The sequence below is a fragment of the Oncorhynchus nerka genome, linkage group LG12 (assembly GCF_034236695.1).
Source record: "Oncorhynchus nerka isolate Pitt River linkage group LG12, Oner_Uvic_2.0, whole genome shotgun sequence".
In the NCBI taxonomy this organism is placed as follows: domain Eukaryota; kingdom Metazoa; phylum Chordata; class Actinopteri; order Salmoniformes; family Salmonidae; genus Oncorhynchus; species Oncorhynchus nerka.
Window position 1 is genome coordinate 40819338 of NC_088407.1, and position 27063 is coordinate 40846400.

The 27063-nt window shown below is 39.7% G+C and overlaps 1 protein-coding gene across 1 annotated transcript in view; it reads left to right on the plus strand.

Moving 5' to 3' along the window:
• LOC115138232 (MAM domain-containing glycosylphosphatidylinositol anchor protein 2-like) overlaps positions 1-27063 on the plus strand; it is a 223038-nt gene that overhangs the window by 472 nt on the left and 195503 nt on the right. The window lies entirely within an intron of this gene.

A 27063-nucleotide genomic window follows, 5' to 3' on the forward strand; every position in this document is an offset into this window, starting at 1 on the left:
ATTTAAAGACGGTGGCTCGCTCAAACCACAGGTGCTCTCAAGCCATTAGGATATTTGAACCAATGTAGCATTGACACTGTTTCCGAGCGTCTAAAAAGATACATCTCATCGTCAGTGGTGGTGTTTATATTCCGCCACCGCGTTTGTGTGTGCGTTAAAGCGACTGGTTTAGCACCAACCCACGACGGATTGTAGAGCCTCAACCCACGGCAGCACAAGCCTGGCAAAGGCACCAACCTCTAATCTGATGTATAGAGCTGGTGGAATTTGATGGAATCCTGTCCTTAGACCTATATATCTAAATGTTGGATTCAATCACATCTGAACGGTTAGAGAAAATGATAGCCTATATTGTATGTTGAAGGTTGAAATATGAGAATGTTATATGACCAATAATGTCATTGTGGGCCTTTTAAAACCAACACCTAGAAATGGTCTTGAAATAGGGTTTCATTGCCCCATTTCCTTATCGATTAATAATCATTAGCTCAATGTCATTCCCAGAGACTAATACTTTTACAAAATCAGATTACTGGCATTGAGAATTTGACACACATAATCTCATCATGCCATGACTGCAACTGGGGGGAGGGCTATTCCTCATTTGGTGTCATATTTGATCCACTGTTCAACTTAATGCATGATCAAATCAAAGTATTTGTCACATGCTTTGTAAATAACAGGTTTAGACTAACAGTGAAATGCTTACTGACAGGCCCTTCCCACCAACAATGCAGAGAGAAACAAAATACAGAAATAATAGAAAAGTAATAATACATACACAATGAGTAACAATAACTTTGCTATACACATAGGTACCGAGTGGATGTGCAGGGGTATGAGGTAATTCTTGTAGATACTGTATGTACATGTAATTTGGAATAAAGTGACTAGGCAACAGGATACATAATAAACAGTAACAGCAGGCAAAAAGGGGCAATAGACTGGGTAGCTATTTGGTTATTTAACTAACTATTTAGCAGTCCTATGGCTTGGGGGTAGAAGCTGTTCAGGGTCCTGTTGGTTCCAGACTTTGTGCATCGGTACCACTTGATTTAAATACTATGGTGGCCAATAGCCAGCTGCCGGTGTTGGGCATGAATCAGTGGCACTGCCTGTGGTTATGGGGTGAGCCGAGTGCATGATCACCTTTGCCATAAAGGTTCAGACCTCTTGTCATTGACTGTAGTCCACTCACATACAGAGAGTATACATTAGGACAATCCAACCGCTACCGCCAATGTAGCAATTGATGGAGAACAGCTCGACCACGACTTGAATAAGCTATGAATAAGCTATACTGTGGGCACTACCAACAAGTTCCAAACTTTTGGCAGAGGCTGTAGTATACATTGCTCACTCACAGGGAGGCCACAGTATTGTTTTGCTATATGTTACACGTGACCCAACCTTTATCAGTGGTTTCCTACTGGAATGTGGCTGACTTATTATTTTTATTCCATTTTTTTTTTCAGATACAAATAACTTTGGGGTACAAAAACCAAATGTGTATTTATTCCTGTCTTCCTATTCCTCTCCTCTCAGCAGTCCCTACCCTTGTTGTAATGGGACTTTCTAGGCCTAGGCTAGGGTCTAAAAATGGGCAACAAACATGGTTTCTAACAATGTAGGAGTCCATTAATCAAGTATTTGAATGCACTGAATTGTTAAATGTACACAGTAATGCATTTTGTTCATCTACAAAATAAAAACATTTAATTGAACTTAGTTTGCACAATTTCCAAATTTAGAGTATATATAAAAATTTAAAAACATTAACAACCAAAACTATCTGACAGGGTAGTACAAATATAGTGAGAAAATACTAAACATGCAAAACAGATTCAATAAAAAAAATACTAAGATATTAATAAAAAATAAAAAACAGGAAATTGGTCCATGATTTACCTTCGACAGATTTTGTGAATATACAATGTAACGCAAAATACTTATCTAAGGCATTCATTTTAAAAGTGATTAAAATGAGAAAGTTTTGATGATTAAAGTCACTCTACATTCCTCCACAATAGGGTGTTATACCAACGTATATGCATCCATTAAACAAACAGCTTGCACATTCCAAATAACTCACCTAAAAACTACACAGGTCATAGAGTCAATTGGAAATGTAGAAATCTGACTGCAAATATTCTAAAATAAAGAATTAGGCCATTGAGAGGTAGTGATGCCGAACTCTAGCCTCCGTGGTGGTCTATGAGCAATTTGATGATCCTGTTGATGCAGGAATGCAAACTTGTAGTGTATTCTAGGTTTAAAAAGGTTTCTAAAGTGTGTAATTTCCACTTAAAAATGTCAGACTTTATTTGCCATAATGAAAAATGAATTAACCCCTATAAAAAGGGTTAATTAATTATAATCCACAAAACAATTCACATTTCCTGCTTTGTGAAACTGGCTCAAATTAAGATTTAATTTGTTATACAGTGAATACACAAGGAATCACTGTAGGTTGCAACATTGTTACTGTCTGCACATCTTTATCTGTAGGCAAATGTTTATATGTAGGCAAAAAATCGATACCAGCTAAAATCATTAATAATCACTCCTTGGCCCCAAATTGCAATATTACTGCTTTTAGATATGCATAGTGACTGTAATGGATTCAGAGGCTTTGACGGATAATGGTACACCTTAGCACTTTCATTTGGTTGGTCTGAAAGCAGGTACATTTTTAATCAGTCTTTTTTAAATTCTCATTTTGTGTTTTTATTGAAGATAGAAATGTAAAGTTAAATGAACAAAGACTTGAATGAATTGTTAACCTGGAAGGATATAGTAGTGCTAATGGTTACCATTGGAGTGCTGGCACGAGTGTAGAGTCAAATCTTACCAGAATTTGTACGTGCCAAATGTACATAGGTTATATGTTCATACCTTGTAAATCATACATTCTTTAAATCTGTGTAGCATTGAGACTTTTTTAGTAGAAAACTAAGATTGTGATTTTTACAGTATCTTGTAGTGTTCAGTAATTTACTGCCGTCACAGTAGCCATACATAATTTACATTTGCTCCTGAGAGAATGATTTAATTGCACCTCACTTTAAATGCAGTATGTCAAATCTCTGCGGCATTAAAATATAGTTGTATAGCTTTCCTTTTCTTTCAATGCTTTTGAAGTCTACAAAACCTTGAACATGCCTGCTCAGTGAGTCTTCTTCATGGCCTAGACCCGAATTTGACTTCTAAGCTATTCAAATTAACGTTGATTGCAAAAGATTATGATTTTTTTTTTGCATTTAAGTTCTTATTTCTTCCCCCACAGACGCCTTCACCAGTTATCTTGCATCCAGGCCTCCTCATTCTCTAGCAGTGGGACTGGGAACCATATTCAAATGAGTCCTCTCTCACCCACCTGCTTCTATCTATCCTACAAATTCTCAGAGGGGTAGACTTGATCCATCGGTCATATACTGTGTAGCCTCAGGTCCAGGCTCCCTTCACTTGGGAGTATGGTTACGTGAGACTATAGACACTATGTGACTGAATAAAAATTAATTGAAAAACGAGTTGACTTCTCTACACACATCTTGAATCCTTTTCACGGTACGATGACGTCACCTCTGCCTCAGAATCGACACAACTTGTAATTCGTATCCACGGGCTGCCGAGATACCCGATTTCCCCAGTCACATTCACATAGTTAATTGCCCAGAGAACATGCTGCAACAAATAGAAGTATACGCTCCTTCCTATATGGAGCGTTCGGCTCAGTTCAAGTAAAAATAAAGCATTTCTCGAAGGCATCCGATCAGTCTGCAGTCTTTCAGTGGGTGGTGTGTACATTGACCCCTGAGACTGAGTGCTTCAAGTAATTATCCCGTGCTTATACACTACCGTATGCCTCATTTGTGCTGTAGTATGGTACTGTAGGTTAAATGATCTGCAAACTGGGGAATCAAAATGGCCCGTTGATAATTTCCATTATTCTTTTAGCTGTGATGAGGCGGTAATGTACTTTAGCTACTGTATGTACAGCAGAAACTATAGTTCTCTCAGGACAAACATTCCATTCGCTAGCCTCTGCAAACAAAAATAGTCATCATTCACGTGAAAAGCGTTTTTTAAAGTGGCTTCTCCCCAGCCATTAGGCATCTATTCTTTTTAAATTTTATTTTACCTTTTAATTAACCAGGCAAGTCAGTTAAGAAAAAAATTCTAATTTTCAATGACGGCCTAGGAACAGTGGGTTCTGTTCAGGGGCAGAACGACAGATTTGTACCTTGTCAGCTCGGTGGTTTGAACTTGCAACCTTCCGGTTACTAGTCCACCGCTCTAACCACTAGGCTACCCTGCCGTATTAAGACACTTGTCACATCTCCAGCATGCATTGCTCAGCATTACAGGGACTGACGTGATTAAAATCGCTGGTGATGCTGGGTCAGTGGAAAAAAAACAATGCATATGCTGTACTAGAGGGTAAATCCCATTGCTCTGGGATCAGGTCAGAGGAGATTACTATTTGACGTCAGAAGTAGGTCTGTGACGGTCATGGAATTTTATGATGGTAATTAGCCAGCCAAATGACTGCAGTTTCCCAAATAACTGTTCAAATAGCAACAAAAAAAACATACTAAGTGTACGAAACATTATGAACATCTTTCTACTATTGAGTGCATGGACTACAAGGTGTCAAAAGCCTTCCACAGGGATGCCAGCAGCCCATGTTGACTCCAACGCTTTGGGTGGTGGACCATTCTTGATACACACCGGTAACTGTTGAGCGTGAAAAACCTAGCAGCGCTGCTGTTCTTGACACACTCAAACCGGTGCGCCTGGCACCTACTACCATACCCTGTTCAAAGGCACTTTAAATATTTTGTCTTGCATATTCACCCTCTGAATGGCACACATACACAATCCATGTCTCAAGGTTTGAAAATCCTTCTTTAACCTGTCTCCTGCCCTTAATCTACACTGATTTGAAGTGGATTTAACAGGTGACATCAATACGGGATCATTGCTTTCACCTGGATTTACCTAGTCAGTCTGTGTCATGGAAAGAGCAGGTGTTCCTAATGTTTTGTGCAGTGTTACAGTACCAATAAAAAAATTAGACACCTACTCATTCAAGGGCTTTTCTTTATTTTTACTATTTTCTACATTGTAGAATAATAGTGAAGACAAACTATGAAATAACACATGTGGAATCATATAGTAACCAAAAAGTGTAAAACAGATTTAAATATATTTTAGATTCTACAAAGTAGCCACCCATTGCCTTGACAGCTTTGCACACTCTTGGCATTCTCTCAACCAGCTTCAATGAGGAATGCCTTTCCAACAGCCTTGAAGGAGTTCCCACATGCTGAGCTCAAATAGCTCTTACATAGCCTGGAGGTGTGTTTTGGGTCATTGTCCTGTTGAAAAACAAATGAGAGTCCCGCTAAGCGTAAACCAGATGGGATGGCGTATCGCTGCAGAATGCTGTGGTATGCATGCTGGTTAAATGTGCCTTGAATTCTAAATAAATCTCAAGCAAGTCTCTTCTTATTATTGGTGTCCTTTAGTAGTGGTTTCTTTGCAGTAATCTGACCATGAAGGCCTGATTCCCCTCTGAACAGTTGATGGTGTGTCTGTTACTTGAACTCTGAAGCATTTATTTGGGCTGCAATTTCTGGTAACTCTAATGAACTTATCCTCTGCAGCAGAGGTAACTGGGTCTTCCTTTCCTGTGGCAGTCCTTATGAGAGCCAGTTTCATCATAGTGCTTGGTTTTTGCAACTGCACTTGAAGAAACTTTCAAACTTTCACAAACCCACCGTCGCTGGATCAGACAGGACTGGCAAAAAGTACTCTTCACTGACGAGTCGCAGTTTTGTCTCACCAGGGGTGATGGTCGGATTTGCGTTTATCGTCAAAGAAATTAGCGTTACACCGAGGCCTGTACACTGGAGTGGGAGTGGATTGGAGGTGGAGGGTCCGTCATGGTCTGGGTCGGTGTGTCACAGCATCATCGGACTGAGCTTGTTGTCATTGCAGGCAATCTCAACGCTGTGCGTTACAGGGAAGACATACTCCTCCCTCGTGGTCCCTTCCGGAAGGCTCATCCTGACATGACACTCCAGCATGACAATGCCACCAGCCATACTGCTTGTTCTGTGCGTGATTTCCTGCAAGACAGGAATGTCCGTGATCTGCAATGGCCAGCAAAGAGCCCGGATCTCAATTCCATTAAGCATGTCTGGGACCTGTTGGATCGGAGGGTGAGGGCTAGGGCCATTCCCCCCAGAAATGTCTGGGAACTTGCAGGTGCCTTGATGGAAGAGTGGGCCAACATCTCACAGCAAGAACTGGCAAATCTGGTGCCGTCCATGAGGAGGAGATGCACTGCAGTACTTAATGCAGCTGGTGGCCACACCAGATACTGACTGTTACTTTTGATTTTGACCCCCCCTTTGTTCAGGGACACATTATTTAATTTCTGTTCGTCACGTTTGTGGAACTTGTTCAGTTTCTCTGTTGTTGAATCTTATGTTCATACAAATATTTACACATGTTAAGGTTGCTGAAAATAAATGCAGTTGACAGTGAGATTCCTTTTCTTTTTTTGAGTTTACATGATTCCATATATGTGTTATTTCATAGTTTTGATGTCTTCACTATTATTCTGCAATGTAAAATAAAGAAAAACTCTGGAATGAGTAGGTATGTCAACTTTTGACTGTTAATGTGTGTATATATATATGTATATATATATGTATATGTATATATTTCTATTCTACACACATTTCTCCTTTCCTGTGCTCCTGACTGCACGTGCTGCCTTAGAAATAGAATTAATAGAACGACGTCCCCATTCAAATCAATGATAGCATTGATAGCATCCATTTACTGGATTGTTACACAATTTATTAACTGCGTCGATGCACTCTCCACAGAGAGAAAGAGACGAAGCGAGAGGTTACACTCTAAAATCACACCAACATCTGTCCAAAATAAGCCCATTGGGTATGGGACAACGACTCCCATTGTTAGGGTGTAGACATGAGCATCTCGTCATTACATACAGATCTCTGCTCTCCATAATGCCAGCTAGCCATACAATCATCCTTCCCTCCCGCTCTGTTGTCGGCATGGCCCTGATGTCGGCCTCTAATACCGCTAAACTGAATTTGCCTTTTAATAGGGATTATAATGATTTTAGTAGCCTATTTTAAATTGTTGGTGTTGAGCTAGGGAACAAATGCCCAATTGAAGTCCCTGCACTTCTGAGACCATTGGTTCCATTGAACCTGCCAAGCTCAATCAAGCACAGCTGCATTACGTCACTTTTTGGGTGACCTGACCAATTTCACATACAGTGGGGCAAAAAAAGTATTTAGTCAGCCATCAATTGTGCAAGTTCTCCCACTTAAAAAGATGAGAGGCCTGTAATTTTCATCATAGGTACACTTCAACTATGACAGACAAAGTGAGGGAAAAAAAATCACATTGTAGGATTTTTAATGAATTTATTTGAAAATTATGGTGGAAAATAGGTATTTGGTCACCTACAAACAAGCAAGATTTCTGGCTCTCACAGACCTGTAACTTCTTCTTTAAGAGGCTCCTCTGTCCTCCACTTGTTACCTGTATTAATGGCACCTGTTTGAACTTATCAGTATGAAAGACACCTGTCCACAACCTCAAACAGTCACACTCCAAACTCTACAATGGCCAAGACCAAAGAGCTGTCAAAGGACACCAGAAACAAAATTGTAGACCTGCACCAGGCTGGGAAGACTGAATCTGCAATAGGTAAGCAGCTTGGTTTGAAGAAATCAACTGTGGGAGCAATTATTAGGAAATGGAAGACATACAAGTCCACTGATAATATCCCTCGATCTGGGGCTCCACGCAAGATCTCCCCCGTGGGGTCAAAATGATCACAAGAATGGTGAGCAAAAATCCCAGAACCACACGGGGGGACCTAGTGAATGACCTGCAGAGAGATGGGACCAAAGTAACAAAGCCTACCATCAGTAACACACTACGCCGCCAGGGACTCAAATCCTGCAGTGCCAGACGTGTCCCCCTGCTTAAGCCAGTAGATGTCCAGGCCCGTCTGAAGTTTGCTAGAGAGCATTTGGATGATTCAGAAGAAGATTGGGAAATGTCATATGGTCAGATGAAACCAAAACCAAAATAGACCAGAGAGCTGTGTAAGGACATCAGGGATAGAATTGTAGACCTGCACAAGGCAGGGATGGGCTACAGGACAATAGGCAAGCAGCCTGGTGAGAAGGCAACAACTGTTGGCACAATTATTAGAAAATGGAAGATCTTCAAGATTACGGTCAATCACCCTCGGTCTGGGGCTCCATGCAAGATCTCACCTCGTGGGGCATCAATGATCATGAGGAAGGTGAGGGATCAGCCCATACCTACACGGCAGGACCTGGTCAATGACCTGAAGAGAGCTGGGACCACAGTCTCAAAGAAAACCATTAGTAACACACTACGCCGTCATGGATTAAAAATCCTGCAGTGCACGCAAGATCCCCCTGCTCAAGCCAGCGCATGTCCAGGACCGTCTGAAGTTTTACCAATGACCAGCTAGATGATCCAGAGGAGGAATGGGAGAAGGTCATGTGGTCTGATGAGACAAAAATCGAGCTTTTTGGTCTAAACTCCACTCGCCGTGTTTGGAGGAAGAAGGAGAATGAGTACAACCCCAATAACACCATCCCAACTGTGAAGCATGGTGGAAACATCATTCTTTGGGGATGCTTTTCTGCAAAGGGGACAGGACGACTGCACCGTATTGAGGGGAGGATGGTTGGGGCCATGTATCGCGAGATCTTGGCCATTAACCTCCTTCCCTCAGTAAGAGCATTGAAGATGGGTCGTGTCTGGGTCTTCCAGCATGACAATGACCCAAAACACACAGCCAGGGCAACTAAGGAGTGGCTCCGTAAGAAGCATCTCAAGGTCCTGGAGTGGCCTAGCCAGTCTCCAGACCTGAACCCAATAGAAAATCTTTGGAGGGAGCTGAAAGTCCGTATTGCCCAGCGACAGCCCCGAAACCTGAAGGATCTGGAGAAAGTCTGTATGGAGGAGTGGGCCAATATCCCTGCTGCAGTATGTGCAAACCTGGTCAAGAACTACAGGTTCTGACTTGCCTAGTTAAATGTAAGATCTCTGTAATTGCAAACAAAGGTTTCTGTATCAAATATTAAGTTATGCTTTTCTGATGTATCAAATACTTATGTCATGCAATAAAATGCAAACAAATTACTTAAAAATCATACAATGTGATTTTCTGGATTTTTGTTTTAGATTCCGTCTCTCACAGTTGAAGTGTACCTATGATACACACCTCTACATGCTTTGTAAGTAGGAAAATCAGCAGTGTATCATACTTGTTCTCCCCACTGTATATTTAGAGTTGGGGCAACTTTAAGAATTTCTAATATTGTTCTAATTCTAGATATTCAGTTACATGGCTTTAAAAAAATGTTTCCCATGTAATGTTAATGGGTGCTAATATTGCTGCCATACAATGTTGTAGCGTCATGTACATGCATCATATGTAATGGAGATAGCTCAATGTCCCAACTCTCTAAACCACGTGTCGAACTCATTCCACGGAGGGGCGAGCGGGTTTTCACTCCACCCTACTTGATTGATGAATTAAGGTCACTATTTAGTAAGGAACTCCCCTCACCTGGTTGTCTAGGCCTTAATTGTAAGGAAAAGCCAAAAACCCACAGACACTCGACCCTCCGTGGAATGAGTTTTATACCCCTGTTCTAAACACCTAGCTTTGGATATAGCGCGTTTTGGTATGAAACAAGTTTGTCGGATATCTCGTATGGCAAAAAAACTAAAACACATTCGAAAGCACATCTAAAGTTAATGTTTTAAAAGTAGGAGAACAGCCATAATTCATACACAAGGGACCCATGAGTATTTGTTTTAGATAAAAAATTGGCGTTTATCGTGTTTTGCAATCAAACCCTTAATTTATAGTGTAGTCATTTTTAGCTGTCATGTTATAACTAACTAGCTAACGCTGGGTAGTTCTGGCTGTGTGAAAAACTGATAGCTAATATTATGAAGTCAATAATATTTGCTGGCTAGTACAGAATTACTTAGTCTTCATAGGGTCAACAAGTTAGCCTTTTGCCTTTTGGTAGGTCGTCATTGTAAATAAGAATTTGTTCTTAATTTAACTGACTTGCTTAGTTAAAGAAAGGTTAAATAAATCACACCCGACCGTGATTGGGAGTTCCATAGGGCGGCGCACAATTGGCCCAGGGTCGTCCGGGTTTGGCCAGGGTAGGCCTTCATTGTAAATAAAGAATTTGTTCTTAACTGACTTGCCTAGTTAAATGTAATTTTTTCCAAGGACTGTAAGTAAGGTTCTTGGCAACTGCCCGCACACCTCCCCTGGCAAACTAGCTGGCTGAATTTGAGTGCTCTCAGCCTAGATGTCTTTAACTTTATCACAGTGATTATGGGTCATGAAGGTGTGTTCCATGTGCTAAGACTTTGTTTGGCGCTATCATGATCATGGCAGGAGAGTGAAAGCCATGAACAGATGGGCAGAGCGGGAGCGAGGCCTCAAACCAACAGGTAAGATAGTGGGATGTGCCTCTCCAAGTAGAAGTCGACCGATTAATCGGCACTGCCGATTAAATTAGGGACGATTTTCAAGTTTTCATATCAATTGGTAATCTGCATTTTTGGATGCCGATTACATTGTGTTCCATGAGGAAACTGCGTGGCAGGCTGACCACCTGTTACGCGCGTGTAGCAAGGAGCCAAGGTAAGTTGCTAGCTAGCATTAAACTTATCTTATATCTTCACATAATCACTAGTTAACTACACATGGTTGATGATAGTACTAGGTTAACTAGCTTGTCCTGCGTTGCATATCATCAATGCGGTGGCTGTTAATTTATAATCGAATCACAGCCTACTTCGCCAAAAGGGGGATGATTTAACAAAGAGCATTCGCGAAAAAAGCACAAACGTTGCATGAATGTACCTAACCATAAACATCAATTCCTTTCCTAAAATCAATATACAGAAGTACATTAAAAAAACTGCATATTTAGTTAAGAGATTCATGTTAGCAGGAAATATTAACTAGGGAAATTGTGTCACTTCTCTTGCGTTCATTGCACGCAGAGTCAGGGTATATCCAACAGTTTGTGCCGCCTGGCTCGTTGCAAACTAATTTGCCATAATTATGACATAACATTGAAGGTTGTGCAATGTAACAGCAATATTAAACTTAGGGTTTCCACATGTTCTGTTCAGTATTTCACGGAAAGAATAAACGTTTTGTTTTTGAAATGATAGTTTCCAGATTTCACCATATTATTGACCAATATTATTTCTGTGTTTTATTATATTATAATTAAGTCTATGATTTGACAGAGCAGTCTGACTGAGCGTTGGTAGGCGACAGCAGACTAGTAAACATTCATTCAAACCCTACTGCATTTGCCAGCAGCTCTTATCAATGCTTGCTCCACAGTGCTGTTCATGACTTTAAGCCTATCAACTCCTGAGATTAGGCTGGCAATACTAAAGTGCCTATTAGAACATCCAATAGTCAAAGGTATATGAAATACATGGTATAGAGGGAAACACTCGACGCGTCATAATTCCTATAATAACTACAACCTAAAACATCTTAACTGGGAATATTGAACCACCAGCTTTCATATGTTCTCATGTTCTGAGCAAGGAACTTAAACGTCAGTTTTTTTTTTACATGGCACATATTGCACTTTTTTACTTTCTTCTCCAACACTGTTTTTGCATTATTTAAACCAAATTGAGCATGTTTCATTATTTATTTGAGACTAAATAGATTTGATGTATTATATTAAGTTAAAATAAGTGTTCATTGTTCATTCAGTATTGTTGTAATTGTCATTATTACATACTGTATATATACAATTGAAGTTGGACGTTTACATACAGTTAGGTTGGAGCCATTAAAACAAGTTTTTCAACCACGCCAAAACTATAGTTTGTTAACAAGAAATTTGTGGAAAGTCGGTTAGGACATCTAAACAATTTAAAGGAAATGCTACCAAATACTAATTGAGTCTATGTAAAATTCTGACCCACTGTGAGAATGATGAAAGAAATAAAAGCTGAAATTAATCATTCTCTCTACTATTATTCTGACATTTCACATTATTTTAAATAACGTGGTGATCCTAACTGACTTAAGGGAATACCCCCCAAAAATGGACAAAAATGAATGGGATCTTATTGGCACGGTACGAAACATATACACAATGTACAATACCACTCAAATGGACGTTGTTTCATTCAAAACTGATTGCAAATGCCATATGGCAAATGCCAAGTGTCACACAGCAAAAATCCCAATAGATGGCGAGCATGCGCCACCGTAAATGTTCATATTGCAAATGCACATCAAGTCAAGACCCAAGGGTCAGATTTTGAAAATTGGGGAAAGAATTCAGAAACTTATCACCCCCTTAAAACTTCTTAACCTCACTAGGCTACCCTGGGGCGGCAGTGGTTAGAGCGTTGGACTAGTAACCGGAAGGTTGCAAGTTCAAACCCCTGAGCTGACAAGGTACAAATCTGTCGTTCTGCCCCTGAACAGGCAGTTAACCCACTGTTCCTAGGCCGTCGTTGTAAATAAGAATTTGTTCTTAACTGACTTTCCTGGTTAAATAAAGGTAAAAAAAATAAATAATGTGGGACGGTAAGCGTCCCACCTCGCCAACAGCCAGTGAAGTTGCAGGGCGCCAAATTCAAAACAACAGAAATCCCATAATTAAAATTCCTCAAACATACAAGTATTTTACACCATTTTAAAGATAAACTTGTTGTAAATCCAGCCACAGTGTCCGATTTCATAAAGGCTTTACGACAAAAGCACACCAAACAATTATGTTAGGTCAGCACCTAGTCACAGAAAAACACAGCCATTTTTCCAGCCAAAGAGAGGAGTCACAAAAAGCAGAAAAAGAGAAAATGAATTACTAACCTTTGATCTTCATCAGATGACACTAATAGGACTTCATGTTACACAATACATGTATGTTTTATTCGATAAAGTTCATATTTATATCCAAAAATCTCAGTTTACTTTGGCGCGTTATGTTCAGTAGTTCCAAAACATCTGGTGATTTTGCAGAGAGCCACATATATTTACAGAAATAGTCACAATAAACATTGCTAAAAGATACAACTGTTATGCATGGAATTTTAGATCCACTTCTCCTTAATGCAACCGCTGTGTCAGATTTTTAAAAAACTTTAAGGAAAAAGCAAACCATGCAATAATCTGAGTACAGCGCTCAGACACTAAAACCAACCATACAGATATCCGCCATGCTGTGGAGTCAACAGAAGTCAGAAATAGCATTATAAATATTCACTTACCTTTGATGTTTTTAAACATATTTTTTCATTTTGTTCTGTTTGCCAAATGTCAAACGGTACTATCTGCAGAAAAAACTACAGAAAGTTACCTGCGAGGCCAAGACATGAAATAATAAAATGTTAACCAGAGAGAGCAAAAGGGCAAAGTGCAAGCACATTTTGAGGATAAATGACTCACCATGAAAAGGCTCCCTAATTCAATAAAACATTGTAATGTATTTGTTTATTTTCCCCTCTGTTTCCCAGATAATTATCATCTGCTAAGGAGTCAAGATTGTTTTGATACACAATAAGGCTAAATAACCACATTACATAAGAAATACTCTATTATATGTCTGGTTGGAACATGGAAAATAGGTCTCTTACACAACCTTGTTTCTACCACATTTTGGCATTACATTATTGCATTCACATCCCTCTCATTGACTTAAATAATGTTGTATATATTGCATATAAGGAAAGGATATAGCCTATTGCATGGAAAGACGTCAGTTTGTTGACAGACAGTGATATTGTGTGACTGAATGTATCTGCTCATTTGCCCCTCGTTAATCTGCATCGCGCACATAATGGCATTATTTCGCCTTAGGAACCCATCTGCCAGAGAGAGAGGACTTAATGTTTTATCAACACACACAGATTAGGCAAATGCTCAGTTCACAGACCACTGAAGAGGCCAGTTGTAGATTAGAAAAACTGGAGCACTCTCAATTAAGCGGGAAAGCCACTATCCTTCCTCGGGCTCAGTGCTAGACTGGTAACTTGCACTAAGAGAATCTGACACAGATTCTATTGATGGCAATGGATATTTTGTTGATTCATTGCACACAATGCCAAACACTTGAATTTGACACGTGGTCCAAATTGAGTAGTGTATATATATTATAACTCCATTTTAACATGATAAATAAGAATTATGAAAGGGGTATCTGTCGATCTGCCTCTGAACAAGGCAGTTAATCCACTGTTCCTAGGCCATCATTGAAATAAGAATTTGTTTTTAACTGACTTGCCTAGTTAAATAAAGGTAAAGTAAAAAAAGAAATAAAAAAAAGATCCCTTTAACCAGTCTCACGTCAATGCAATCAAAAATCACAAACACTTATCAAAAAGTATACTGTTTTCAAAACTCATATCACTGTGCTGATCAAGTTAACATGGTCGCTGTTAAACATGGTCGCTGTGGATGTTGTTTCAAAGCTTAACACAACAAAATGGACAACGCTTTCTAAGGTGATGATTAATTCAAAACACCCATATGCATATTAGAATTTATGAGCCAAAGTCCGAAAAAAAAACCTGAATAAAAATATGATAGGCTATGTATTGTGTTATGGCACAATCGCATATTACCCATGGCAGAAAAACATGAAACAAAACTGATTTATGATGTCTTTGGTCTAGCCTATACTCCAAAATTGAACACATTTGAGTAATTGCCTTCGTGTGGACTGTGTATTATTATGCGTACTGGATGGACTCGTTACCTTATGCTATGCTCAAATTTATATCCATGATTCTGTGAGAGACCCCTAGGCGATACTTTTGGTTAATTGATTGTGCAGGGCACTTTACGGTTAGCCTACAATTATAGTGAATTTGTATTTTATTTTTAATAGGATTTTTTAATATTTTCATAACACTACCTCTAGCTATACAGAATATCTCACCACCATGCGTTTCCATTTCCTCTCTCTCCATTATTCCTTTCTCAAGCATGCAGAGAAAGGCTGTTTTAGTGAAATAGGTTTCGTTGCAAAAACATTGATGTTCGGGAACTATTGATGTTCCCGAACAGATTTAACTTGGTTTCCCATGGTATGCAGAGTTTGGGCAGAATACCACCACCCTCCATTTGCTATTTGAGTGCATACAGATGACATGTCTTTTTTTCCCCTGCCCCTGTTCCTGCCACTTTGATAATGGGCCATTCTAAATCAAAACAAATTTGACATATTAGTAAAGGAATGATTACATTGAGAATAGTCTGATGGGTGAAAATATGACCACTTCATGAGAGAACAGTTCTGCAGCCTCAGGCAAGGAAGAGAACGCTAGCTTTTTTTGTGACTTTCTCAATGCATCAATAGCCTATAGTCGCATCGTGCAGCCTATATATGTTTTGATTTCCAAGACATTATAAGGTTTGTAAACATTCACAAAGTTGCCAAAAAAACTCTAAATCTAGTGTATAGGACAGACAGATTATCACTTTTACGCTCAACATAGACCCTTCCTATGCACACTCGCTCTGGATTGGGAAAATACCCTTTTTATTATATTCTTCTTACTATAAAATCATATAATATAAAATATAAATATCAGCATATATTTTCAGCTAAATGAGCAAGCCTACAGTTTATGGAATGGAGATTAGCCAGATACAGTAGGCCAACTCATATTCTGTTCTCTGAAATCAAATAAATTCATAATGTTTCTTTAGACCTGACTAAAATAAATAACGGATTCAATGTGATGTATATCAAATTAATTAATTAGACTTTAAAAAAAGTGATGTTCCAAAGGCACGCATCAGCGGCTTGTATGCAGCTCTTATACGTGGAGGCCTGTAGATGCTAAATGTGTTTGTTAATTAACAGTCAATAACCGTGAGACCACCAGACCAGCATGACAATAACCAGCTGATAAAGTTGCATGACCGCCACAGCCTTAGATGGGTGTACCTAATAAACTGGCCATCATTGGTTAAGATAAATAGCCATAACATTTACTAATGAACACACTTAACTGATGCTTTTGGATTGCTTAAGCACAAGGGAGGGATGGGCAACTGGTGGTGGCCCACAGCCCCTCTTTTGTAGGCCTGACAAAAAAGGACTCCGTCGGGGTCTCAACGTACTGTTGAGAGTTAGAATAGATAAGGTGCAATGTAGAAATTTGTATCAGTGGTTTTTCTCTTATGCCAGTCCCTGACAGTCACTCAAATAGCCCATGTCAGCTAACATTTTTTTGATTGTAATTTGGTCATGTGGCCAACTTTCTAACTTGTAGTTATTATAGTCTAATTACCAACTGGGGGCCGCCATTGATTTTGTTACTTACTCTGTCAGATATATAAAACATTTGTAGAATTGCAGGAAATTAACTTTCACTTAGGTTCCCCAAAAGGCTAGGGCTGGCTCCGACTGCATGTGCGGGTATGGATGTGGGTACGGATACATGATAAAACATATTTAGCTATAATAGCTTTCCCTCTGATTGTGTTTGATCTAGCTTTCACATCTTTACTGTGTTACTTGTACCTCCCATATCAAAATGTAATCCCTGTGATATTTGTAATCCTGCTGCTATTTTTAACTGCAGAGCCTCTAAACATGGCGTTGCAGATTTCCCACCACATAATAACATTTGATGCTCGTCTAGAAATTGCCCTTGTGTGTAGTGGTTTCCATGAGCTTATGAGGAAGAGTTGGGATAACGAAATAACGTTGTTGTAGTCCTCCAGCAGCTTCTTCGTCACCCATTATTCATTCTTCTGTTAGAAGTCTTTCGGAGGCATCCACCCATGAGAGCACGGTTCGTTTCCAAAGGCAGATTGGACCAGAGAAACAATATTTTCAGAGCATATACCATCATCTCAATCCAATCAATATCACTTAAAGGTGTCGTGTAAAGCTTCCCATCAACCAGCCAATACGGAAAACGTTCGTAATGCCACTAATATGATGGATAGCTGCTTCAACGAAATTAATGTTCAATTATACACATGTTCATTATGGGTTTTCAAAGCTGTGTTTGGTCAATATTTTGTTGCAATTCTAATCCATTTTACTAGACCAGTTGGAAAATGGGAAGATTGAGTAACAACACAGGTGGTGGCTGTATATTGAAAAAATATTGCATTAGGATTACGGGACGTTGGAGCATCACTTAACCTCTCAATAGGATCAGGATAATCCCAAACTTTGGGATTAGAATGATATCAAAGTTTACATTTAAAACCCAGAAATAGCCACGGCAGCAATGAACTTGGATATGTAACATACTGTTTCTCAGAAGGGAATGGAATTATTGACTAGACTGATTCCTGAGGAAGAAATTACTATATTAGGCACAGGAATCAGAACTACATCCCAAACATGTTTTACATGAACATGATAATACAAATAGCTGTAGCACTTTAAGTGCTTTATCAAGGTGATGTGCAGTACTAGAGTACAACACCGTTGCATTCTACATTGCCTCACTCTGACAAAGGATGAAACGTAGTGTTTTTATTTTTTTAAATGTACCTTTTGAATGTATGCCAATTTAATAAAGAGGAGGGACTTATAAAGTATGGAGGAGCCTAAAAGGCACGTCGGAGGTTTCCGTTAGCGCTCTCTGTTTCTGCGTTTATCAAGCCATTAGCTGTAGATTTGAGAGGGAATGAGTGGTAATGAGGATATAGCACTTCAGATTACTGGGAGCAATATGGGTGCGCTTCATTTTGTGCTTGGCTGCACACTGAATAATTGCCTATCCAGGTTTGGTTGCCCCACTGCCACCTCCCTCGAACATGGGATTTCACCTTAGCTAGCTAGTCTCATCAGAGGCGGAGGAATGGTCCATCGGGGCTCAAGGTTTAGGGGCAAAGTTGGCTTGGGAGTAAATCTGTTATCACACAACAATCTATGTTTAGTGTAATTATCCCAGAAGAGGAGAGTCTGGTGTCAGTTAACTAGCATGAGCATGACTTAGGCCAACACATGGCTCAGGGTAGGGCACTATGGGCAAAATATCATATGATATGGTATGAAAAAAATACAAATTTGAATAATAAAAGTTCTACATAAAAAGTTCTACACATACACTTTATGTGTAGTGCATGACCCTAGGGTGAAAACACATACATTCTAAGTGATTCCAATGGTTCTCTTTCCAATCTGATTTGTTTTATACTGTTCAATTAAACTTCAACCCCCACAAAAATTCTGTATTTTCATACATTTCTGCATTTCCTGCACTCATTTGAGAATTTCCACACTCCCACATAGGGCTGCACGATATGGGCAAAAAATCTAGGCTTTATTTTTAACCAAATGTTGCAATTTGCGATTTTAATGGCAATTTATATCAAAACACTTGGGTGAACTGTTGTAATCATGGAAAAATAATGATTATTCTAATTCTATAGTTAAAAAATAATAGTGGGTGTTTTTGAATACCGTGTTTGACATGAAAATGAATGTAAATGCAAGGGAGGAGGAGTTGTGACAGGGTAGGAACCAAAGTGTTGGTCAGTGTTTTCTAAGGGACCCTATAATCTTTGGCTACATTAATTTTTTTCTCTTGGCTACTTCATGCAGCTAACATTCATGCTTAGTCTATTCCTCTTTGATTTAGAAGACACTGTTACACAAACATGCTGGTATCAGGCTGTATAGCTAGCTACTTTTGCTCTGACTCAGTACATTTATATAACTAGAGATTAACATTAGTGGTTTACTTAGCCACAACTTGCTAAGAAAAGACCAACTAGTTGTTTGTAGATGTAAGAAACACAAACGAATAGTGTAATTATAGAACGCTTGTGGATTTATATTAAGAAACAAAGTGGAAACAGCATCGTAGTCATCAACATTGTTGCATGTACTACATTGACCAGGCAGACTGAACGCAAGTATCTCGTAGTCGAGCAACAACAAATGCGCTCCTTTGAGATGACTCAAATAGCGGAGTAAACTTTTAAAAAAAATGGACGATCATATTTAACAAACCAAACATTCAGATACCGTTATAGAAGGTAAATTAAAAACGCAAACCGGTCTGTGCATCGATACCAGTGTATATAGTAAAATACGGTATACCGCCTAGCCCTAGCGCATGGTTCAGTTCGACACACAAGACAAACGGAAAAATTGGTTGTGGTGCGAAGAGGCAGAGCCTACCATTTATTATTCTTAAACATTCCCCTCGTCATATCCACCCTTTGCAAGACATTAGCATGAAAAGAGGACAGCAAGATGCTCCGCCTCCTTTGCCATTTTGCCTGTTTTCTGCCTACCTGTTCAACTTCAGGTATTCACTGAATGAGAATACATCAAACGTTCAGGGCAAGTACCCACTGGGCACACACTGGTTGAATCAACATTGTTTCCACATAATTTCAATGAAATCATGTTGAATATATGTCTGTGCCTAGTGGTGTACTACTTAAATTAAATATAGAGAGATGGATGAGATCCGAGTTTCAACACTCTATAAAAAATATATTTTTAACAAGGCTTTTATGCGCCTTCTAGAAGACGTATGTCTGATGAAACACATGCATATTTCTATATACAGTATAGTGCTGATATGGACAAATACATACAAATAGCTTCCATGCCTATTTTTAGAAGCACTTTGTGTCGTTAAAGGAAAATAACTACTCCTTTATATTACCTTGAGGCTATCTGCTGCCTGCATCTTTAGAAGAGGATATGCTAAGTTAACTGTTGAATAATAAGAAAAAGCAGTCCTTCACAGATTGGCCCACGTCCTTTCAAGGGACAGTACAGTATGTGGCATTTACTCTAAGTACATCCTGGAAATGGATTCTGAAAATCTAAAACTGTTATGAATCGGTAGGTTTCTGTGTTCAAAGTACAGAGACAAATGCAACAGAAAATGCACATCACTTGCGAATGGAGGTGTTCACCCAGAGATTGAAACAAACAAAATGATGCATCGTTATTACAGGATTAATTCTCAAAGTGTTTTAACCAGACAGCCACTCGTGTCAATTCTGTAGTTCATTAGACACAAAACTTGAGTAAGAGAAATCTTTGTTTACATTCCAAATATGTACCCCACACTTAAAGACCACAGGATCAAGTAAGAGATTATAATATTAGGCAGAATTAATATTCCACATGAGAAAATATATCTTAAAGATGGGGAAAACTACATCTGGTCAAAGATCACAATATTAGGATTACGTTTATGTTTATAGAATAGTACTGGTGTTACACTGTTCATATTCTCACTGTTCATATACAACATTCATATTCTCTTAAATTCAGATGTGAGGAAGCAGAAACGCCGCAGAAACTAAATCGGGCAGATACTTTAGGACTCCATGTTTTGGAGGAACTGGTGGGTGGGGGGTTGAAGCTCAGTGGGTGTTTTCAGTTTTGTGCAAACATTAATTGAGCAAACATTGATCTCTGCAAAGAACTATCCAAGTTATAATTAGAAACATGGTCTTGTTTTTTTGACGTCAGGCTGCATATGCATCCAAAAGGCACATAGAACCTCTGCTAATCTCGCCACATGCAATTGAAATGTTGACAAGAATTCATGTGATTACATATGTGTTGGACAAATGTCTTGATAAGTGTTATGATAGGATTCTCTTGGGGACATAATTCAGATAATTAAGTCATCAGGGAATGATAAAGATACACAAACATTGCCACAAACAGTATGCTTTGCTACCTTGTGTAACTACAAATCATAGCACACGTGACTGATTATGTCAGTGTTTTGTCTCCATTTAGCCATGCAAAGAAATCCACATCCGTCACTTTATGGCCAGTTGTTCATATTAGAACTACTCGTAGTAAGTCTCTAAGGCTGCGTTTTAAACAGGCACTCAAATTCTGATATTTCTTTCACTAATTGGTGATAAGCTCTGAAAAATATCTGATGTGATTGGTTCAAAAGACCAATTACTGGAAAAAAATATCAGACTTCGATACGTCGAACTTGAAGTCGTGTGGCCCTCCACGGTCCATTCCACATAGACTACTTTAGTGAAAGTGCTTACTGAAGTGGACAGAATGCTTGTAAGTAGACAACAGGGCGATGAGATTCTAATTTCTGACCTAAACTTTCTTGAGTTTCCCTCAAACTGTTTGTTGTGTTGGAGGAACTAAAAGGAAGGAGTACAATTAGGAAGGAATGGAGTTAATAGAGGGAGAGTAGTACAGTGCCCTTGGCAGAGCATCAACTTTACTTCTGTAAGTACACCACCATGTTGAGGCTCTAATTGTTTTGGTCCATTCAAACAGTCCCTTGACCTTCATCTTGATGGGCCTTAATTGCATTTAGTGCATGCCATTTAGAATGTATCAGCATCTTTCACCAGGCAGCCTAAGTTTGATCAGACATAATGTACAGCAAGGAATACATTCACAATCCTTCCCAAGGACCATCATAGTTGGAAGTGAATGTCTTTAGTGAGGCATACACATGCTAGAAACTAGGGAAAATGTCTTGAAGACTTGTGAGGGTATATGCACTTGTAGCTGAGGTTGGATGCTCATAGGCCCAGTTTTCATTGGTCATAAAATTGAAAATTACATCTGATTTGTTATGTCCAATCTGGATACTGGACTAGGAATGTGAGGATTTGTCAGAATATGATATGGACAACCTCAGGATGTAGTCTTGATCGGATTTCTATGGAATAGGATAAAAATAATCATTTCATTCATATCTGAAAGTAGTGTTTGTCCACCCTAAATCATGTTTTACCTTCCAGAGAGACATCAGAGATTGCAACATTCTCTGCTTCACGGAAACATGGCTCACTCGGGATACGTTATCAGAGTCGGTACAGCCACTTGGTTTCTTCATGCATCGCACCGACAGAAACAAACATCTCTCAGATAAGAAGGGCGGGGGTGTATGTATGCCTTATGATTAACGAGTCGTGCTGTGGTCATAACAACATACAGGAACTCAAGTCCTTTTGTTCACCTGACCTAGAATTCCTTACAATCAAATGCCAACCGCATTATCTACCAAGAGAATTCTCTTTGATTATAATCACAGTCGTGTATATCCCCCCCAAGCAGACACCTCGACAGCCCTGAAAGAACTTCATTGGACTCTATGTACACTGGAAACCACATATCCCGAGGCTGCATTTATTGTAGCTGGGGATTTTAACAAGGCTAATCTGAAAACAAGGCTCCCTAAATTTTATCCGCATATCCTGGATCATTGTTACTCTAACTTCCGCAACGCATACAAAGCCCTCCCTCGCCCTCCTTTCGGCAAATCTGACCACGGCTCCATTTTGTTGCTCCCAGTCTATAGACATAAACTAAAAAAGGAAACGCTTGTGCTCAGGTCTGTTCAACACTGGCCCGACCAATCTGATTCCACGCTTCAAGATTGCTTCGATCACGTGGACTGGGATATGTTCCGGATAGCGTCAAACAACAACATTGATGTATATGCCGATTCAGTGAGCTATTATTAGCAAGTGCATTGGTGATGTTGTACCCACAGCAACTATTAAAACTTTCCACAACCAGAAACCGTGGATTGATGGCAGCATTCACGCAAAACTGAAAGAGCGAACCACTGCTTCTAATCATGGCAATCTGTGCTTTGAGAGACTAGTCAAGGATCATATCACCTCAACCCTACCTTGACACCCTTTTGACGCACTCCAATTTGCTTACCGCCCCAATAGGTCCACAGACGACGCAATCACACCGCACACTGCCCTAACCCATCTGGACAAGAGGAATACCTATGTAAGAATGCTGTTCATCGATTATAGCTCAGCATTTTAACACCATAGTACCCTCAACTCGTCATTAAGCTTGAGACCCTGGGTCTCGACCCCGCCCTGTGCAACTGGGTCCTGAACTTTCTGACGGGACGCCCCCAGGTGGTGAGGGTAGGTAACAACATCTCCACCCCACTGATCCTCAACAATGGGGCCCCACAAGGGTGCGTTCTCAGCCCTCTCCTGTACTCCCTGTTCACCCATGACTGCGTGGCCATGCACACTTCCAACTCAATCATCAAGTTTGCAGACTACACTACAGTGGCAGGCTTGATTACCAACAACGACGAGACGACCTACAGGGAGGAGGTGAGGGCCCTCGGAGTGTGGTGTCAGGAAAATAACCTCTCACTCAACGTCAACAAAGGAGATGATTGTGGACTTCAGGAAACAGCAGGGGGAGCACCTCCCTATCCACATCAACGGGACAGTAGTGGAGAAGGTGGAAAGTTTTTAAAGTTCCTCGGCGTACACATCACGGGCACTGAAATGGTCAACCCACACAGACAGCGTGGTGAAGGCGCAACAGCGCCTCTTCAACCTCAGGAGGCTGACGAAATTTGACTTGTCACCAAAAATGCTCACAAACTTTTACAGATGCACAATCGAGAGCAAAAATTGTTCTTCCCCAAAAACAGCAAAACGATATTATCTGTTTCAATAGCTATAGTTAGCTAACAAACTATATAGCTAGCAAACTATATAGCTAGGTGTCATCTAAAATAACCCTAATTTGTAAGATCGTTCTTATTTGGTTAATGGTGGTCGGACCAATCTATGTGAAGCTAGTCACAATAAGGATTAGCCACATTAGTGGACTTTGCAGTTAGCCTTCAAAATAAAAGTATGTCATTGACAGTGATGCAAATGAATACAAATAGTATAATTATGCCATAATTTATAATAATTATTATTAATAACCTAATAACCTAAATGAGGTTGGAATGTTGTTTTATATAAAATCAACAAAAGACAATTTGGAATCACACTGGATGTATTATACTTTATAATTTCATTGGGGCATACTTATTTCAGTTTGGCCGGGCTGCCAGCTCTCCGAAGAGTCTTGGTAGTTCCAAACGTATTCCATTTAAGAGTGATGGAGGCCACTGTGTTCTTGGACCTTCAGTGCTGCAGAAATGTTTTGGTACCCTTACCCAGATCTGTGCCTCAACACAATCCTGTCTCGGAGCTCTACGGACAATTCCTTTGACCTCATGGCTTGGTTTTTGCTCTGACATGCACTGTCAACTGTGGGACCTTTTTATATAGACAGGTGTGTCCCTTTCCAAATCATGTCCAATCAATTGCAGTCACCACAGGTGGACCCCAATCAAGTTGTAGAAACATCTCGTGGATGATCAATGGAAACAGGATGCACCTGAGCTCAATTTCGAGTCTCATACCAAAGGGTCTATTTCTGTTTTATTTATAATACATTTGCAAAAAAATCTATCAACCTGTTTTCGCTTTGTCATTATGTGGTATTGTGTGTATGAATACTGAATACTATCCGAAGGCACAGTATGTTCTACAAAGCAATTATAAAACGCTGCTATAACCACTGTTTGGCTATTGCGTGAAATTGCATGCTACAACTGGACGAATAATGCCTAAACACAATTTTGTCTAATAATTTTTGGAGCTTCAGCATGGAACAGGAATATGTGTAGGTCTGTATGGCATGCACATGATGGAGAGACGTGCCACTCGTGCTGCAGCGTGGGAGGGTGTGTGTGTGAGAGATCGAAGCGGACTGGAGAGATGCAGTATAGCCAAGCCAACTTGTGCTAGCTAACTTGTAGCAGCCACAATGCTATTTATCATCCATTCTGAACCATTTATTTTCTTACTGTACCAAAGTTTCGGGTATACCCTGCATCGGTGGAATTGTCCGCTCTGTCTGGCCTACATTCATCTCTTGCTTTCTTTAACGTATTGATTGAAATAGGCTATAGCAAATAGGAATAGGCAAATTACTCAATGTTGCTCGTGCGCTGCTTGACTCCATTACTGTGTGGCTCCAGTGTCGTGTGAAATTCTAATCAAGTGAGAGAGACTTTGTAATTTCTTCAAACAATCAATCTTTATTATCGTTTTAAGAATTGCAATAATGGAGCTGGTCAACAAACCACCGATAGGGGATTATATAGAAATCCCAGCAGATCGGGGCATCACAAGCTACCTTGTTTTCTTCTTGTGGTTATGTGATATTGGATCCCCCATAAGAAATGTAATGGATATCAGAATTATATAATTTTTTTAATATACATTTTTGGTGGATGGTAGCTAGTCAGGGTAGGATTCAGGGTGTACTGTACATATTCAAATGTACGAGCCTGGGTTTGACAAATATATTATGTTTCATTGGAATTGTTGGCAGTTACATTTTTACTAAAGTGAATAAAGGAATGTGAGAAAGGTAAACACAAGAACAAATTGGTAATGTTTTTTTTTTCTCTCACTGTAATCAATTATCAATAAGGCACCAGTGCACATGTGAAACCGGGAATTGATAACTGTGGGGATTTTTAAAATGTATTCTGCATTACAAACTTTCTTGTATTCCTTAGCCCCAATGGACTTTTGTCATGGAAGATGAATGATGTAATCTTGTGCTGTGTCATCAACTGTTTCCACGTCTATGTATGAGGTCATCTGAAATACTCAATGTTTTGGTGGAGCTATATTTTGTGCTTGACCTGTCTTATTGCTTCCAATTATTATGGATTTCCCTGCTTTGTACTATATTATGTAATTACAATGATAGTTTGCAATGGTGGCGTTAAAATGATTAGATACTGCAGGCTACACATCTGTTTGTATAGAATATTGGGTACCATAAGTACAAGCAACCAATTCCCTGCTATTGTGTGATTGTCAATGTGAACTTTATACTGAACAAAACTTTCATCCCAAAATTACTTAATGTCAGCCTCATCCATTTAGGAACGATTATTAAAATGGTTGGGCCCTCAGAAGTGCCTCATTTCATTGGAGCGTGGACTCTACAAGGTGTCGAAAGCGTTCCACAGGGATGCAGTTGACTCCAATGTTTCCCACAGTTGTGTCAAGTTGGCTACCATGTCAGAAATAGAGTTGAAATGTATAAATATTGTTGTTTGCCTCTCAATATTACACAGAAGACTGAAATATAACACAACTGTTTGACATAGAAACAAGTGATCTCAATAATGGATCATAGCTTTCACCTGCATTTACCTGGTCAGTCAGTCTGTCATGGAAAGAGCAGGTGTTCTTAATGTTTTGTATAATCGGTGTACAATATATGGAAATACGTGGTCACTCAACCAGAATTTTTAGACTACACTTAAAGCTTGGTACCTTTCAAATGTTATTTAGCTGCCTTAAAATAGGTTGTGTACATTATGTAACTTGAAGGCGTATCATTTGATTTGCCAGCACTGAGGAACTGCTCCAGGGGCACAAACACAAGAGGGTTCAGTTGCATTTCAGAGAGAGATATGAGGCTGGAGAGAGAGCCTTTTAAGGGCACACAGGACTGAATGGGAAAGAAATTACAGTGACGAATGAAAATGAAGAAACGTCTGTGCCGATAATGCAGTAAAAGTCATTTCTGTCTGCTGTCTGGCTGCCATCAGGCGTTCTGGGATCAAGCAGATCGAATCTGAAATCTCCATTCCAGCACAGGCCTCCCTCGCGGACCTTCACAGATCAAATAGCCTGAAGAGTTACAATTGGAGTATTGGGCTGTGGAAATTTGTGTATGTTTTCCATCAATGTGCTATAGCCATGGTACATTGGACCTTTTCGGTGTTGCCGGTATTGCCACATGGCGTCTGAATATGATCAAGTATGATTTTCGACTACATTACATCTTAGCCCTTTAAAGCAATTTTACAATTGGCAGTCACGGTTCATGTCGGTTGACATCTCTAAAACACTCACATATGGGGGATCAATTTAACAAGCCCCAACTCTGGTCACAGCAGAGCCTCTAACCTTTGATAACAAACAGTGACATTCTGCATGTGTTGGCAGAATCAAAGGCAAGCAACTGTTAACATGCCCCTACTGAAATGCTAGCTAAAAAGGCTATAGCTGTGTGTAGCTAGAGACCACTAGGCCTGTTTTCACACATTATCATAAGATCGTGTAGAGACATAGCTGATGCTAGAATT